At 41.2% G+C, this 14,518-nt stretch overlaps 1 protein-coding gene across 1 annotated transcript in view; it reads left to right on the forward strand.

The window, feature by feature from the left end:
- AKAP13 (A kinase (PRKA) anchor protein 13) overlaps positions 1-14,518 on the forward strand; it is a 322,135-nt gene that overhangs the window by 6,234 nt on the left and 301,383 nt on the right. The gene's annotated exons all lie outside the window — the stretch shown is intronic.

Consider the following 14,518-nt stretch of genomic DNA (forward strand, 5'->3'; position numbering starts at 1 on the left):
TAACTAATTATAATGATGACATTTGAACAATTCTGTAGTATTCAGTGCATATTCAACTTTTCCTGTTTGTCCTCCAAATAGCTTTTTGTAGTTAATTTAAAAAAAAAAAATCAGGATATTATTCCATTGCGTGTGTGTGTGTGTGTATGTATATGTGGGCACATGCACATTCGGACATAGTTCTGTAAATAGTGTCGCTGTGAACATTGGGGTGCATGTGTCTTTTTGAATTAGAGTTTTAAACTTTTCAAGTTAGTTGTCTTCTTATTATCCTGAAAGTAAAAAGACTTCGCTCTGTATTTTTCTCCTAGAATTTTTATAGTTCAAAATTTTACAGTTTAGGTTTATGAATCACTTGAGTTAATTTTTCTCATGGTGCAAAGTGTGGATTGAGATTGATTTTTTTTTTTTTTGCATGTGGGTGTGTAGTTTTTCCAGCAGTGTTTTTTGAAAAGACATCTTTCTCCACAGAATTGCCTTTGTACCTTTGCTGAAAGCAAGTTGATCATGTATGTGTGGGTCTGTTCCTGGATTCTGTCGTATTGGTCTGTCTTTCCTTATTCTTTTACCACACTGTTGATTACTGTATCTATATAGTGAGTCCTAAAATCAGGTAGTATGAGTTCTCTAATTGAGTTATTTTTCAGAATTATCTTTGATTATTCTAGTTGCTTTGCCTTTCCAAGTACGTTCTATTTACTTATTTTTATTTATTTTTTGGTTGCACTTCAAAGCTTGTGGGACCCTAGTTCCCTGACCAGGGATTGAATCTGGTCCCTTGACAGTGAAAGCGTGGAGTCCTAACCATTGAATCTCCAGGGAATTCCCCCCAAGTATATTTTAGAATCAGCTTGTTGAGAAGAATCCTGCCAGGATTTTTGATTGGCCCTGTATTGAATCTGTAAATCACTTAGGGTAGAATTGACAGCTTAGTCATATTGAGCCATGAACACATGGTTTATGATGTTCTATTTATTTCGACTTTTTTTTTTGTTAGTGTTTTGTAGATTTTAGTAATTGGATCTTGCATGCTTTTAAAATAAGATTAATATGTATTTCATATTTTCTGGTGGTGTTGTGAATGATGCTTTTAAAATGTCAGTTTCCTGTTGTTGATTGCTAGTCTGTAGAAATAGGATTGACTTTTTTATGTGACCCTTTGTCTTACAAACTTGCTAAACTTACCGGGGCTCTTGTTCGTAGACAGTAATGTCATAGGCAATACGGGGAGTTTGATTTCTTCTTTGCAGTCGATATGCCTTTTATTTGTTTTTCTTTATTGAACTGGCTAGGACCTCCTGTGTGATGATGAATAGGAGTTTTGAAAGTGGACCTTTTCCTGATGTTAAGGGGAGAACACTCGGGTTTTCCCATTAACATGATGTTCTTTATAGTTTTTGTTTTTGTAGTTGTAAAGGTGTTCTTTATCAGGTTGATAAAGTTCTGTTTCTAGTTTGCTGAATTTTTATCACGAATGGGTACTGAATATTGTCACAGGCTTCTTCTGCATCTGTCGAGGTGATCATATATTTTTTCTTCTTTAATCAGTAGATATGGTGAATTACACTGCTTTTTCAGCGTTGAACTAGCCTTGTATTCTTTTGATAATCCTCAGTCATGATGTATTTTTAGATATTGTTGAATTCAGTTTGCTACTGTGAATCTTTTTTATTTTCTTTTTTGTCTATTAACGTTCCTTTAAAAAGTTCTTGGTCATATGTGTAATACTCATATCATAGTTGATAAAGTCCTAGCTCATTAATTCCATTATTTGTTTCTATAGGCCTTTTCTTTTTTCATTTTTGGGTCACATCTTGGTAATTTCTTGTTAGATTCTAGAAATGGTGAATTTTAATTTGTTGGTTGCTGTCGACTGGTCCAAGTTAGATCAACCCTGCTGCTGCTGCTGCTAAGTCACTTCAGTCGTGTCCGACTCTGTGCGACCCCATAGACGGCAGCCCACCAGGCTCCCCCGTCCCTGGGATTCTCCAGGCAGGAACACTGGAGTGGGTTGCCATTTCCTTCTCCAATGCATGCAAATGAAAGTGAAGTCGCTCAGTCGTGTCCGACTCCCAGCGACCCCATGGACTGCAGCCTACCAGGCTTCTCTGTCCATGGGATTTTCCAGGCAAGAGTATTGGAGTGGGGTGCCATTGCCTTCTCCGTAGATCAACCCTAGCTGTATCCTTTTACTCTAAGACTTGTTTCGCCCCATTATTAAGGCATGAAGCTGCCATAGTTTTCATTGAAGAATGGTATGTTCTCTGTTCTCGCTGGTCTGAGTCTCTGCCAGCCCTGTGTGAGCTCTGGGGTTATGTAGCATATAGTCCTTGGGTCATTCTTTGCCTGCCCTTGTAGATTTACAGTATGCACACACAGCTTGTTATTCGTTATTAGACTCAGGCAGGCCTCTGTGCTGAATTCTGGAGATCCTTCTTCATGCAACTCTCTCCTTTCTAGTACTCTGGTTTTTAGCTTCCTGAGCCTTCTCATGCTCTTGGACTTCCTACTTGACAAGCCTGCCTTGCTCTGCTTGGGCTCCTCAAAGCACATGGTCCAGGATGTGCCTCCAGGCTGAGAAGGCTGGTGCATGTGTGGAGTTCCCCTCTTCCCAGTCCTGTGCTGCTGGTGGTCCAGTGACTAAAAGACGTTGCCATTTTGCTGTCCATTTTTTTGGTTGTTGGTGGGGGTGCGAGCAGGAAGGAGTCTGGATCCAGGTACTCCATCACGGTTGGAAATTGAAATCCTTTGAAAGAGTATAATTTATTGATGATGCTTAAAATCTCCTTACAGGAGTCTCCAAGTCTTTGTGGGTGTAAATATCAAAGAAATATTTGTTAAATGTCTATGTAGCTAGCCTTTACTCTGTAGGGAATACAGAAGAAGTCATGTCCATCTGTTTGCGACCCCATGGAATGTAGCCTGCCAGGCTCCTCTGTCCATGGGATTTCCCAGGCAAGAATATTGGAGTGGGTTGCCATTCCCTTGTCCAGGGGAATCTTCCCGACGTAGGGATCGAAGCTGGATCTCTTGCTTGGCAGGTGGATTCTTTACTACCTCTATAGAATATACGTGAGATTAATCAAAGATGTGAAATGCTCTAGTGATGAGCAGAAAAGTGGTGTGATACTTTCGTATAACGATTCGTTCTTTTACATCTTTGTTTCTTAACCTGTATTTATATTTCCTTCTATGGCACAGGATGGAGTGAGTCAGTGGGTACAGAGTATTGGCTCTTTCAGATGTGTTTGGCGACTTATTTGCTCTGTGGCTTTAGATAAATTGTCTCTGAAAATCAGCATTCTCTTTTGTAAAATAGGCACGTGACATACCTTGTTGGGTTGTTTATTAATTTATTCAGCACATGTTTGGGTGCCTTCTGTCGTCAAGCACTGTTCTAGGTGAGGGGATTTCAGTGACAAAAGGCAGTTGCTGCCATCAAGGGGCTGACATCTTAGCAAGAGAAGCAGAACATAAACAGGTAGAAGGCCGGTCGTGATAATTGAAGGAAGAAGATGAAGAGCATTCAAAACATTGGGGGAGGATGTCAAACTTTCTGAGATGAGGTTTCTGAGAGAGACCCGAGCGAAGTGACGAGAGCAGACCTGAAGGGCTCTGGATGTTCCGAGTGGAAGGGGCAGCAGGGGCAAAGGACTTGAGGGGAGAGTATGAACAGGGAGGCGGAGGATGGGGCCAGAGAGAAGAGCGATACCTATGCAGGTATACACATATGTATACGTAAGATATATATGCAGGTAGTTGTTGCTGTTGTTGAGTCGCTGAGTCGTGTCTGATTGTTCCCCATGGACTCTCCAGGCTCCTCTGGCCCTGGAATTCTCCAGGCAAGAATACTGGAGTGGGTTGCCATTTTCTTCTCCAGGGGATCTTTCTGACCCAGGGATTAAGCTTTGTCTGTTTCCCTGGCAGGCGGGGTTAAGCAAGATCTGTTCAGTTCAGTCGCTCAGTTGTGTCCGACTCTTTGCGACCCCATGAATCGCAGCACGCCAGGCCTCCCTGTCCACACCCAAACTCATGTCCATCGAGTTGGTGATGCCATCCAGCCATCTCATCCTCTGTCGTCCCCTTCTCCTCCTTCCCCCAATCCCTCCCAGCATCAGAGTCTTTTCCAATGAGTCAACTCTTCGCATGAGGTGGCCAAAGTACTGGAGTTTCAGCTTCAGCATCAGTCCTTCGAAAGAACACCTAGGACTGATCTCCTTTAGAATGGACTGGTTGGATCTCCTTGCAGTGCAAGGGACTCTCAAGAGTCTTCTCCAACACCACAGTTCAGAAGCATCAATTCTTTGGTACTTAGCTTTCTTCACAGTCCAACTCTCACATCCATACATGACCACGGGAAAAACCATAGCCTTGACTAGATGCACCTTTGTTGGCAAAGTAATGTCTCTGCTTTTGAATATGCCATCTAGGTTGGTCATAACTTTCCTTCCAAGCAGTAAGCATCTTTTAATTTCATGGCTGCAATCACCATCTACAGTGAGTTTGGAGCACCCCTCAAAAATAATAAAGTGTGACACTATTTCCACTGTTTCCCCATCTATTTCCCATGAAGTGATGGGACCAGATGCCAAAATCTTAGTTTTCTGAATGTTGAGCTTTAAGCCAACTTTTTCACTCTCCTCTTTCACTTTCATCAAGAGGCTCTTTAGTTCCTCTTCACTTTCTGCCATAAGGGTGGTGTCATCTGCATATCTGAGGTTATTGATATTTCTCCCGGCAGTTTTGATTCCAGCTTGTGCTTCATCCAGCCCAGTGTTTCTCATGATGTACTCTGCATATAAGTTAAATAAGCAGGGTGACAATATACAGCCTTGATGTACTCCTTTTCCTATTTGGAACCAGCCTGTTGTTCCATGTCCAGTTCTAACTTGCTTCCTGACCTGCATACAAATTTCTCAAGAGGCAGGTCAGGTGATCCGGTATTCCTATCTCTTTCAGAATTTTCCACAGTTTATTTTCCACCCTGTCCAACACCAACTCCTGGAGCTTGCTCAAGCTCATATCCATCGAGTTGGCGGTACCATCCAACCATCTCATCCTCTGTCATCTCCTCTCCTCCTGCCCTCAGTCTTTCCCAGCATCAGGGTCTTTGCCAGTGAGTCAGTTCTTCGTATCAGGTGGCCAAAGTATTGGAGTTTCAGTTTCAGCATCAGTCCTTGAATATTCAGGACTGATTTCCTTTAGGATCGACTGGTTGGATCTCCTTGTAGTCCAAGGGACTCTCAAGAGTCTTCTCCAACACCACAGTTCAAAAGCATCTGTTCTTGGTGCTCAGCTTTCTTTATAGTCCAACTTTCACATCCATTCATGACCACTGGAAAAACCATAGCCTTGACTAGATGGACCTTTGTTGGCAAAGTAATGTGTCTGCTTTTTAATATGCTATCTAGGTTAGTCATAGCTTTTCTTCCAAGGAGTAAACATCTTTTAATTTGATGGCTGTAGTCACCATCTGCAGTGATTTTGGAGCCCCAAAAAATAGTCTGTCACTGTTTCCATTGTTTCTCCATCTATTTGCCATGAAGTGATGGGACTGGATGCCATGGTCTTCCTGTTTTGAATGTTGAGTTTTAAGCCAGCTTTTTCACTCTCTTTCACTTTTATCAAGAGGCTCTTTAGTTGTCCTTCGCTTTCTGCCATAAGAGTGGTGGTATCTGCATATCTGGGGTTATTGATATTTCTCCCGGCAGTCTTGATTCTAGCTTGTACTTCATCCAGCCTGACACTTCGCTGATGTACTCTGCATATAAGTTAAATAAGCAGGGTGACATATACATCCTTGATGTACTCCTTTTCCCTGTTGTTGTTGTTCCATGTCCAGTTCTAACTGTTGCTTCTTGACCTCCATACAGATTTCTCAGGAGGCAGGTAAGGTGTCTGGTATTCCCACCTTTTGAAGAATTTTCCACAGTTGTGATCCACACAGTCAAAGGCTTTGACATAGTCAATAAAACAGAAGTAGATGTTTTTCTGGAACTCTCTTGCTTTTTCAGTGATCCAAGGGATGTTGGCAATTTGATCTCTGGCTCCTCTGCCTTTTATAAATCTAGCTTGAACATCTGGAAGTTCACGGGTTCACATACTGTTGAAGCCTGGCTTGGAGAATTTTGAGCATTACTTTGCCAGTGTGTCAGATGAATGCAATTGTGCAGTAGTTTGAATGTTCTTTGGCATTGCCTTTCTTTGGGATTGGAATGAAAACTGACCTTTTCCAGTCCTGTGGCCACTGCTGAGTTTTCCAAATTTGCTGGCATATTGAGTGCAGCACTTTCACAACATCATCTTCCAGGATTTGAAATAGCTCAACTGGAATTCCATCACCTCCACTAGCTCTGTTCGTAATGATGCTTCCTAAGGCCCACTTGACTTGCATTCCAGGATGTCTGGCTTCTAGGTGAGTGATCACAGCATTGTGGTTATCCGGGTCATGAAGATCTTTCTTGTATAGTTCTTCTGTGTATCCTTGCCACCTTTTCTTAGTATCTTCTGCCTCTGTTAGGTCCGTACCACTTCTGTCCTTTATTGTGCCCATCTATCAGTGATCTTTAAATGTGATGCAGGGGTGTATCAGGGCTTCCCTGATGGCTCAGATGGTAAAGAACCTGCCTGCAATGAGGGAGACCAGGGTTCTATCCCTAGATTGGGAAGATCCCCAAGAGGAGCGCATGGCAACCCACTCCAGTACTCTTGCCTGAAGAATCCCCATGGATAGAGGAGCCTGTTGGACTACAGTCCGTGGATTTGCAAAGAGTCGGACATTTCTGAGCGACTAAGCAAACACACACACACACAGACACACACACAGGGGTTGTGTGTGTAATTTTTACACACAAAGTAGTTTGGAAGGAATTTATCACAGAGTGTTAACTGTAGTTTTGTTTGTAGAGTGAGATGACGGTAGAATTTTTTTTTTTTTACCTCCTAAATGCTTTGCTATATCTGTATCTATCTCTGTATGTGTTTTAATTTTTCATTTTCAAGTAGAGGTGATGCTTGGGAGCGTCTGCCCGCTTGGTGAGTCTCTGGGCTGATGCAGTTTCTTTGTTTGTGGTTGTTCACAGTGCGTCCTCCACAGATGGGTCTTTGACTGTGGTCTGTTGTCTTGAAAATTTGAGCCGTTGATCTCCAGCGGGGACGTCAGGGGAGAGTATGGGTGGTTTTGATAGAAGAGCTCACAGCAGCTCCTGTGAGAATTGTTAGCGCATGTTCTCCCCACCAAGCTAGTTGCGGCACCAGTTGGTGGCACCAGTTGGTGGCACCAGTTGTTCAAAGGGGGTGTTGTGTTGTGTAGTGTTCGTATCGTGGTGGGCAGGTCACTTCAGGTGAATTGACTCAAGCTTGAATGTTTTTCCCTTAAATCTGAATGATAACTTTCCGTACCAGCTTAGATCGTTAGAAGCATTCCTTTTCCCAGGTGATAACAGTGCCAAAGGTGGAGTTTTTGCAGATTTGACATTTTCTGTCGTTGATGAATCACCTCTGAAAATACAGCAGTAGAGTTTGAAATATGTCTGTAAATCAGTCCACGTACCTGGTGTTGCCCGTTGAGTTCTGCCCTGTTTAAGGTGGTCGTGTTTCTGGAGTTGGAGAAGAGACCCATTGTGGCATTGTGCGGGAATCATTTCTTTTACTTTTATGATCTGTCTGGAGGACAGCGGGTTTGTTTTTTTTTGTTTTTTTTTTTTAATCTTGCGTTCTTTGTGCGGAGAGGCTGGGCTCTTTGTATTCACAAAGGAACTCTGCTTGTGGCTTTGTCGTTTGGGAGTTATTTAGGAGGAAGACGGGACAGCTCAAGTTTGAGAAGCAGAGTTCTAATTGTTCACTTGGTCACATGCAGCCTTGGGGCCTGGCCGAGGTGCTTTCTGCCTTTGAGGATTAAGAATGTATATGGGTCAGTGGACAGGAATGACCAAAAGTTTTTGCCTGGGTCCTCCTGCTAAACGAGTGCTGTATGTGTGCTTAGAACATAAGCTAGTGTGTATTTAAAGGACTTTTTCATTCTAGAGAGATCTTTTGCTAAAGATCAGGCCATTTCCCAAGAAGTGTCTTCTAAAAAGTGAAGTCACTAAAGAGAAGAAGAAACTGGTACTGGATGCCTGCATATATATTACTGTGTGTTGATTTACATTCCCTCAATTCTTGACGGTAATCCTGTAAGATAGGTTTTATCCTCCCTGCCTTTTTGATGAGAAAAGTATGGTTCAGAGCTTTGACTTTGCCCCTCTCAGGTTAATGGACTATAATTTTCATCCAGGGCTTTGTGACTATAAACATACTCTAGTTTTTATTATATATGGCATAAGTCACATTTTTTATTCATTCTAATATAATTATACCCAACACAGCCGGCTTAAAATTCCAGCTTGTTCTTGTTGTAAATAGAAATCATTGTGGTCTGCCTTTCAAGTTTTCCTAGAATTCCTAAAAGCTTGCTGGGCTTCCATGTTTATACCTTGAAAGTAGCAGAAACTTGCCTGGAGAATTGTATTTTACTTCAGATGCAGGGGCTTTGTGGATCAGCATTAATAATTAACATTTACATACTCTTTCACGACTTCAAAGTGTTTTACAAACAGTTAATTAGTTCATGTTTAACCTATATTGGAAGTTGAAAGACCAGTTTTTTAGGTTCATTTTTAGCACTCCTGAAATGTTAGGAACATAAGCCTTCAGTAAGAAAAATGTAGGTACGAACTGTGAAACATGAAACATCTCTCCCGAGTCCCTTAGTTTTGCGCCCAGCTTAGCTCACGCCAGGAGTGTTTTTTGGGGTGGTATGCACATCTTTTGCTTAATGCCAGGGGATGGAATTATGTGGACTGTTAAATACAGGGTGCAAAGATCTGGATGATTCTGTGAACTGTGGTGCAGCTTTCTTTCCTGCAGTCCCTTCGATGTGAATGGTCCTTAATTCCTGTGGGGTTTTGAAGTGATTGCGAAGTGACTGGCACAGAGACTCTGGCAAGTGAACAGAGTCGTAATGCATGCTAATTTCTGGGAAAAATTCTTTTCCTTTTCACTCCTGGCTTAGGAGATAATAACTCTGTAACTAAATACCTTGCTAGTTTCCTCACTTGTCACACGATTCCTTCTCCTCCCCCAATAAAATGGCATTTAACCTGGCAAAGTTGTATAGCTGCAGAAAGATTGGAAAGGAAGATGATAGTCAGTTCAGCTGTGTTTCTGTCACCTAACTAGCTGTGTGACTTTGAGCTGGTTACTGCTCTTCTGCCCTTGAATTCTTTTGTTCTGTGAATAGTGTGTTGAAGTCACCTTTCATTGAGTCCTCGCAGGGTGGCTGACAGGATGCTACAAAACATACGCCCTTGGACATGAAATGGAACAGGTGGCATTTTCACATCAGTGAAGATTCTTCAAAGTTGCAGTGTGACTTCGTCCTTCCTACTTCGGTTTAGATAATTAATTTTCTTAACTATTGTTGCCAATCACCCTGCTGTACTTTAAATATCTACCTTCCACCGCCCTTTGTCTAATACAGAACAATAAATAGAACCCTTTGGTAAATATTGTGTCTGCGTTATTTCCTTAAGACAGGATGTGCAAGTTCCTTGTCATCATTGCTTTATAGCCCTGTCAGTCAGGAACCTGTTGATGAATCCTTGTTGAGCTGATCTTGCCCGAGAAACCTTAGTCTGTGATGACAGAAAGGAGAAGGATTCTGAGAGCTTGGCATGTATACGTAACAACGTTTTTATTATGGATGTGAATCTGTCCTTTTAATGAGGCTAGGTAGGAATGGCCCTGAATTTTTTAGTCTGTCAAATCATGTTTTTCAAATCTTTTTTTCCACTGCCCTTTTCCTTCACTGAAAACTTACAAGTGAGATGAGTTGGCCTTTGAACCTTTTTATAACGTTAAATACACCCAGGTTTAAGCTTTTCATCCTGTTTGACCTAAATTTTTGGTAACTTGGAAGGAATGTTTGTTATACAGCTGAACCTTACTGTGAACTTTGAGCAATTGAGATTGACTTAGAAATGTTGGAACCCACCATGTTGTTTTAGAGGATGCCTGCAGGGTAACACGTTAATTAATACTTTTTTGAAAAAGGAGTCTTTTTGGGCCAAGTTTTGTATAAATTGGGCTTCACTGGTGGCTCAGATGGTAAAGAAACCCCTTGTAATGCCGGAGACACAGATTTGATCCCTTAGTTGGAAAGATTCCCCTGGAGAAGGTACTGGCTGCCTGCTCCAGTATTCTTGCCTGGAGAATCCTATGAACAGAGGAGCCTGTTGGGCTACAGTCCACAGGGTCTCAGAGAGGCAGACCCAACTGAGCAACTAACACTTGTATAAATTAGACAAGATAGAAGTTTTGGAAACTTCAGATGGTTCTGCAAAAGACCCTGTTGCTGGGAAAGATTGAGGGCAGGAGGAGAAGGGGACGGCAGAGGATGAGATGGTTGGGTGACATCACCGACTCAATGGACATGAGTTTGGGTAAACTCTGGGAGCTGGTGATGGACGGGGAGGCCTGGTGTGCTGTGGTCTATGTGGTCGCAAAGAGTCAGACGTGACTGAGCGACTGAACTGAACTGATGGCAAGTATCATAAACTACAGAAATAAATGAAGTTTTCTAAGATACTACGCCAGCAACTAGGTGAAAAGAATGTTCTTCCTGTTTTTTGAGTATCTTGGATTGTACTGTTTTCGGTGCGTACTTTAATTTTTATGTATTTTCTTTGCCCTCTGTTTTCCCTCTCTCAGTTAGTTCAATAGGATTCCTTGTCACATTGCTCACTGACTAGGTGGGCACAAGGTAAACCCACGTATCTGTATTTCCTCCTCGATTATAAGGTCGGGGAGGACAGACTGTATCTGCTTTGTTCGTTGCTGTATTCCCAGTACGTGGCATTGTTCATGACACATAGCAGTTAGTTACTCCTCAGGACATTAACTATATATTAATAACGTGCTTATTATTGATATCGGGTTGGCCAAAAAGTTTGTTTGGTTTTTCTCATATGATGGTATGAAAACTGAATGAACATTTTGGCCAACCCAATATTAATAAAATCTATTTTTTGAGACTAAATGAACAGATTTCTTTTTTTTTTTTTTTAATCCCAGCATCAACTGTAGTTTGATTATGGTGAGTTAAATTAGCCTTTTGGGGGGAAGCAGAGGGCACTGTGTTAAATGGAAGATTGACCAGCGCTGTGACCTGGCCTGGCAGTGGTGTTTGTTCAGCTCTTCCTTGTTTTCTCTGTCTGTTGTTTTATATTTTAACCTGTTCCGCAGCTTCGTCACTGTCATATTCGTGTGGCTCACACGTGGGTGTAGCTGTGGGTTGCCTGCCTAATTTTTTAAAAATGTGTTTAAAAATCATTCACAATAGAACACAATTGATCCCTGCAGGCCCATTACTCAGATTCTGGAGAATTAGTGAAATTTTGCCATTCTCTGCCACATCCCTTTTAAAATTACATACTGTGATATAATCTGTATAGAATAAAACAATATGTTTACTCCAGTTGTTTTGAAAGTTCCTACCAGACTTATTTTCTTAACAGTGAATTTTACATCAGACTTTCACTCCAGTGTTTAATGCTTGTAAACCATGAAATGTCTCTTAAGTCATGGCGTGGTATGTTTCCAGGATACAGATCAGACGACTTTAACTCAAAGCTAGTGAATGCTGAGTAGGATTTTTTTTTTCCCTTTCAATAGAATCATTTCAGAAATAGGATCATAAACCTTCTATTAAGCACTTTTGTGTGCAATCTGAGGTTTCTGTGAAATTAGACATGGAAAATTAAACAGAGCTGCACAAGTTACTGATCTTTGCAGTTTCTGAGTTCTCCCTTAGGTTTTTTTCCTCCTTCAAATACTAGTACAAGAATGTTACAATCTATACAAAATTATTGTTGGATTCATATCAGTAGCTTTTCACCACCCCCCGTAGAATTTAATGGTTCTTTTTTTCTTTTGAGAATCTATTTTTTCTTCCTAAAATGCATTCCTATTTATTTTGATTTTTTTGTGAAGGAAATACTTTTCAGGTAATTGAATATCTTCATAAATTTAGTACTTCCTTAAGAATTCATTTGGCAGTGTACATAAAGGTAGTGTTGATTTTAGAGTTGCTTCCTAATTCAGATTGTCATCTTAGAAGCTTTCATTTGAAGCCCGAGAACAATTGATCCACTGTTTTTCATGGCCCCTGTTTGTATACATTCTGTCCTTAAGCTCCTGAATTCTCTGAAATACCACCCCCCTGCCTCTACCCCCCCCACCCCCAGGTGCTATTTGGGTGCTTTGCCAAAAGCACTTGTGGCTGGCTGTCTAGAGATTTACCACTTTAATAGTTGCCTCTCTAGGATATGTGCCTGTAAACGGAGAATTTTCTTTCCTGAGTCTGAATAAAAGTAATGATTTACCTGTGAGATACCTCAGGACCCAAACAACCAAAGGAAACTCGGAGGAAAAATTGTATCTGTCCTGTCCCTTCAGTCTTGATGCCTGTGGAAATGTACAGGGCCCTGTTGCGGAAGACAACAGCTATCATTTAGTGGGAGCCTCTTGAACTGGATATCTTATGTTTATCAGTTCTCACCTCTGCAGGGTGTTCGTACGATTTTGCCAGAGAAGGAGATTGAGGTCCAAGGAGGGTAATAAATAAATTAATTGTATTAATAGGTGTACTTAATCAGCAGACATTCAGGGTAACTTACTAGGTGCTGGGGGTCCAGGGGTGATCAGAAATAAAGACAACGTTCCTGTTCTTAAAGTGCTCTTGATTTTGTTTCTTAATTAACGTGTGATAGCAACAGTAATAGTAACAGCTGCCGTCATTTGTTACAGCTTTCCCTGTGCCAGGCTTAGTCCTCTGTGTTCCTTACAGCCTTATTTCATTTTAATCCCCAGAGCTCTAAGAGGTGGGGTCAGCTACGCACAGTTAATGGATGAGAAGACTTGAGGCTCAGAGGGGCTGGAGAACTTGCTCAGGGTCTCACAGCACGTGGAAGAATTAGGACTTGAATGCCAGTCTCTGACTTCAGGGCCCAAGCTCTTCATGCATCAAGAACATTGCTACCAAGAGTTGAAATAAGTAATTATGTGAAAGGAACATCCACTGTGAGCTCTGATTTTGGCAGAACTTTGTGTAACTTTGACTTTGCCAGTAGATTTATTTTTAAAGTTCAGTTTCTGGTATATAATCTCTTATTCTAGAAGTCATCAGAGTTTGCATGATTCATGAGAGAGATTTTTTGTTTTATTTTTACTAACAGCAGTAATGTACAGTCCCTGCAGAAATTAAGGAATTATCCATAAACAAAAAAGTACACATAAGAATAAATGACACTGCCTGGAAAATATTTTGGGTACAACTGGTGTTTTTCTTCCCAAACTAAATTTGTAGAAGGTGTATGTGCATTTATGTATACCATATGTGATTGCATTTTATATGCTCTTAAGTATAAACAGATTATTAAGTATATTTCACAACTATACTTTTACACAATGTCAAGTGAATATAGTGGCTATATAGTATTTCATTGTATGGATTTAGGTTTATCCTCTGATCACTCATTGCCTTTTTAATTTTTTTTTCCATTTTTTGACCATGTCACACCTCTCATGGGATCTTAATTCCCTGATCAGGGACTGAATCCATGTCTTTGGCAGTGAGAGCCTGGAGCCCTAACCAGTGGATCATGAGGGAGTGCCCTCATTACTTTCTTAGGAGTGGTGTTTCTTTTCTCTCCCCTCTGTCCCTCCCTTCCCCCTTTATCCTGTTGTAAACACTGCTGTGATGAACAGCCATGTACATAATCTTTGTATTCTTGTTTACTTATTTCTCACAGAAGTGGAATTGCTAGAGCAAAGACTGTATGTTTCAACAGCTTTTAATAAATATTGTTGTCTACAGAAAGCTCATTGTCATTTACACTCCCACTGGCAGAGAATGAGTGCCTGTTTACCCTTCACTTCTCATCCTTTCTTTTTTGCCTGCACTGTGTGACTTGCAGGAGGTTAGTTTCCCCAAGCAGGGATGGAACCCAGAGATTGAAAGCTTGGAATCCTAACCACTAGGCCACCAGAAAACGAACTCTCCGTAATCTTAAAGCTGTTGTTGTTTTTTTAATCCAGTGTTTAAAAGGAAGTTTTAAATGCCATGGTAAAATTACTAGTAGAAGTACTGAACTACGGGCAACCAATTATAAGTAAAAGAACTCTATTTCTGAAAGAACAGAAAGAAGCTCGTGAAACATACTCCCTACTCTCTTAAGCACTGAGAGTTAATCTAAGATTGGTTCTCAGTATTAAAAGGCCCATAAGGGAACTTTCAAATAAAGTCTCTGATGGTCATGTTCTTCGGCGGCACCTTAATTAGCAGTCCTAATTAACTCCAGGAATGAGGTGCAGACGTGTTTCAGATAAGATTTGTAGAGATGGTATAGAGTTAGGTAACCTTCTGCATACTACACAGAGACGCAGTGGGTGACAGAGGGTGAGATGGTTGGGTGGCATC

This window comes from Bison bison, unplaced genomic scaffold (assembly GCF_000754665.1).
Source record: "Bison bison bison isolate TAMUID 2011002044 unplaced genomic scaffold, Bison_UMD1.0 scf7180017860443, whole genome shotgun sequence".
In the NCBI taxonomy this organism is placed as follows: Eukaryota; Metazoa; Chordata; class Mammalia; order Artiodactyla; family Bovidae; genus Bison; species Bison bison.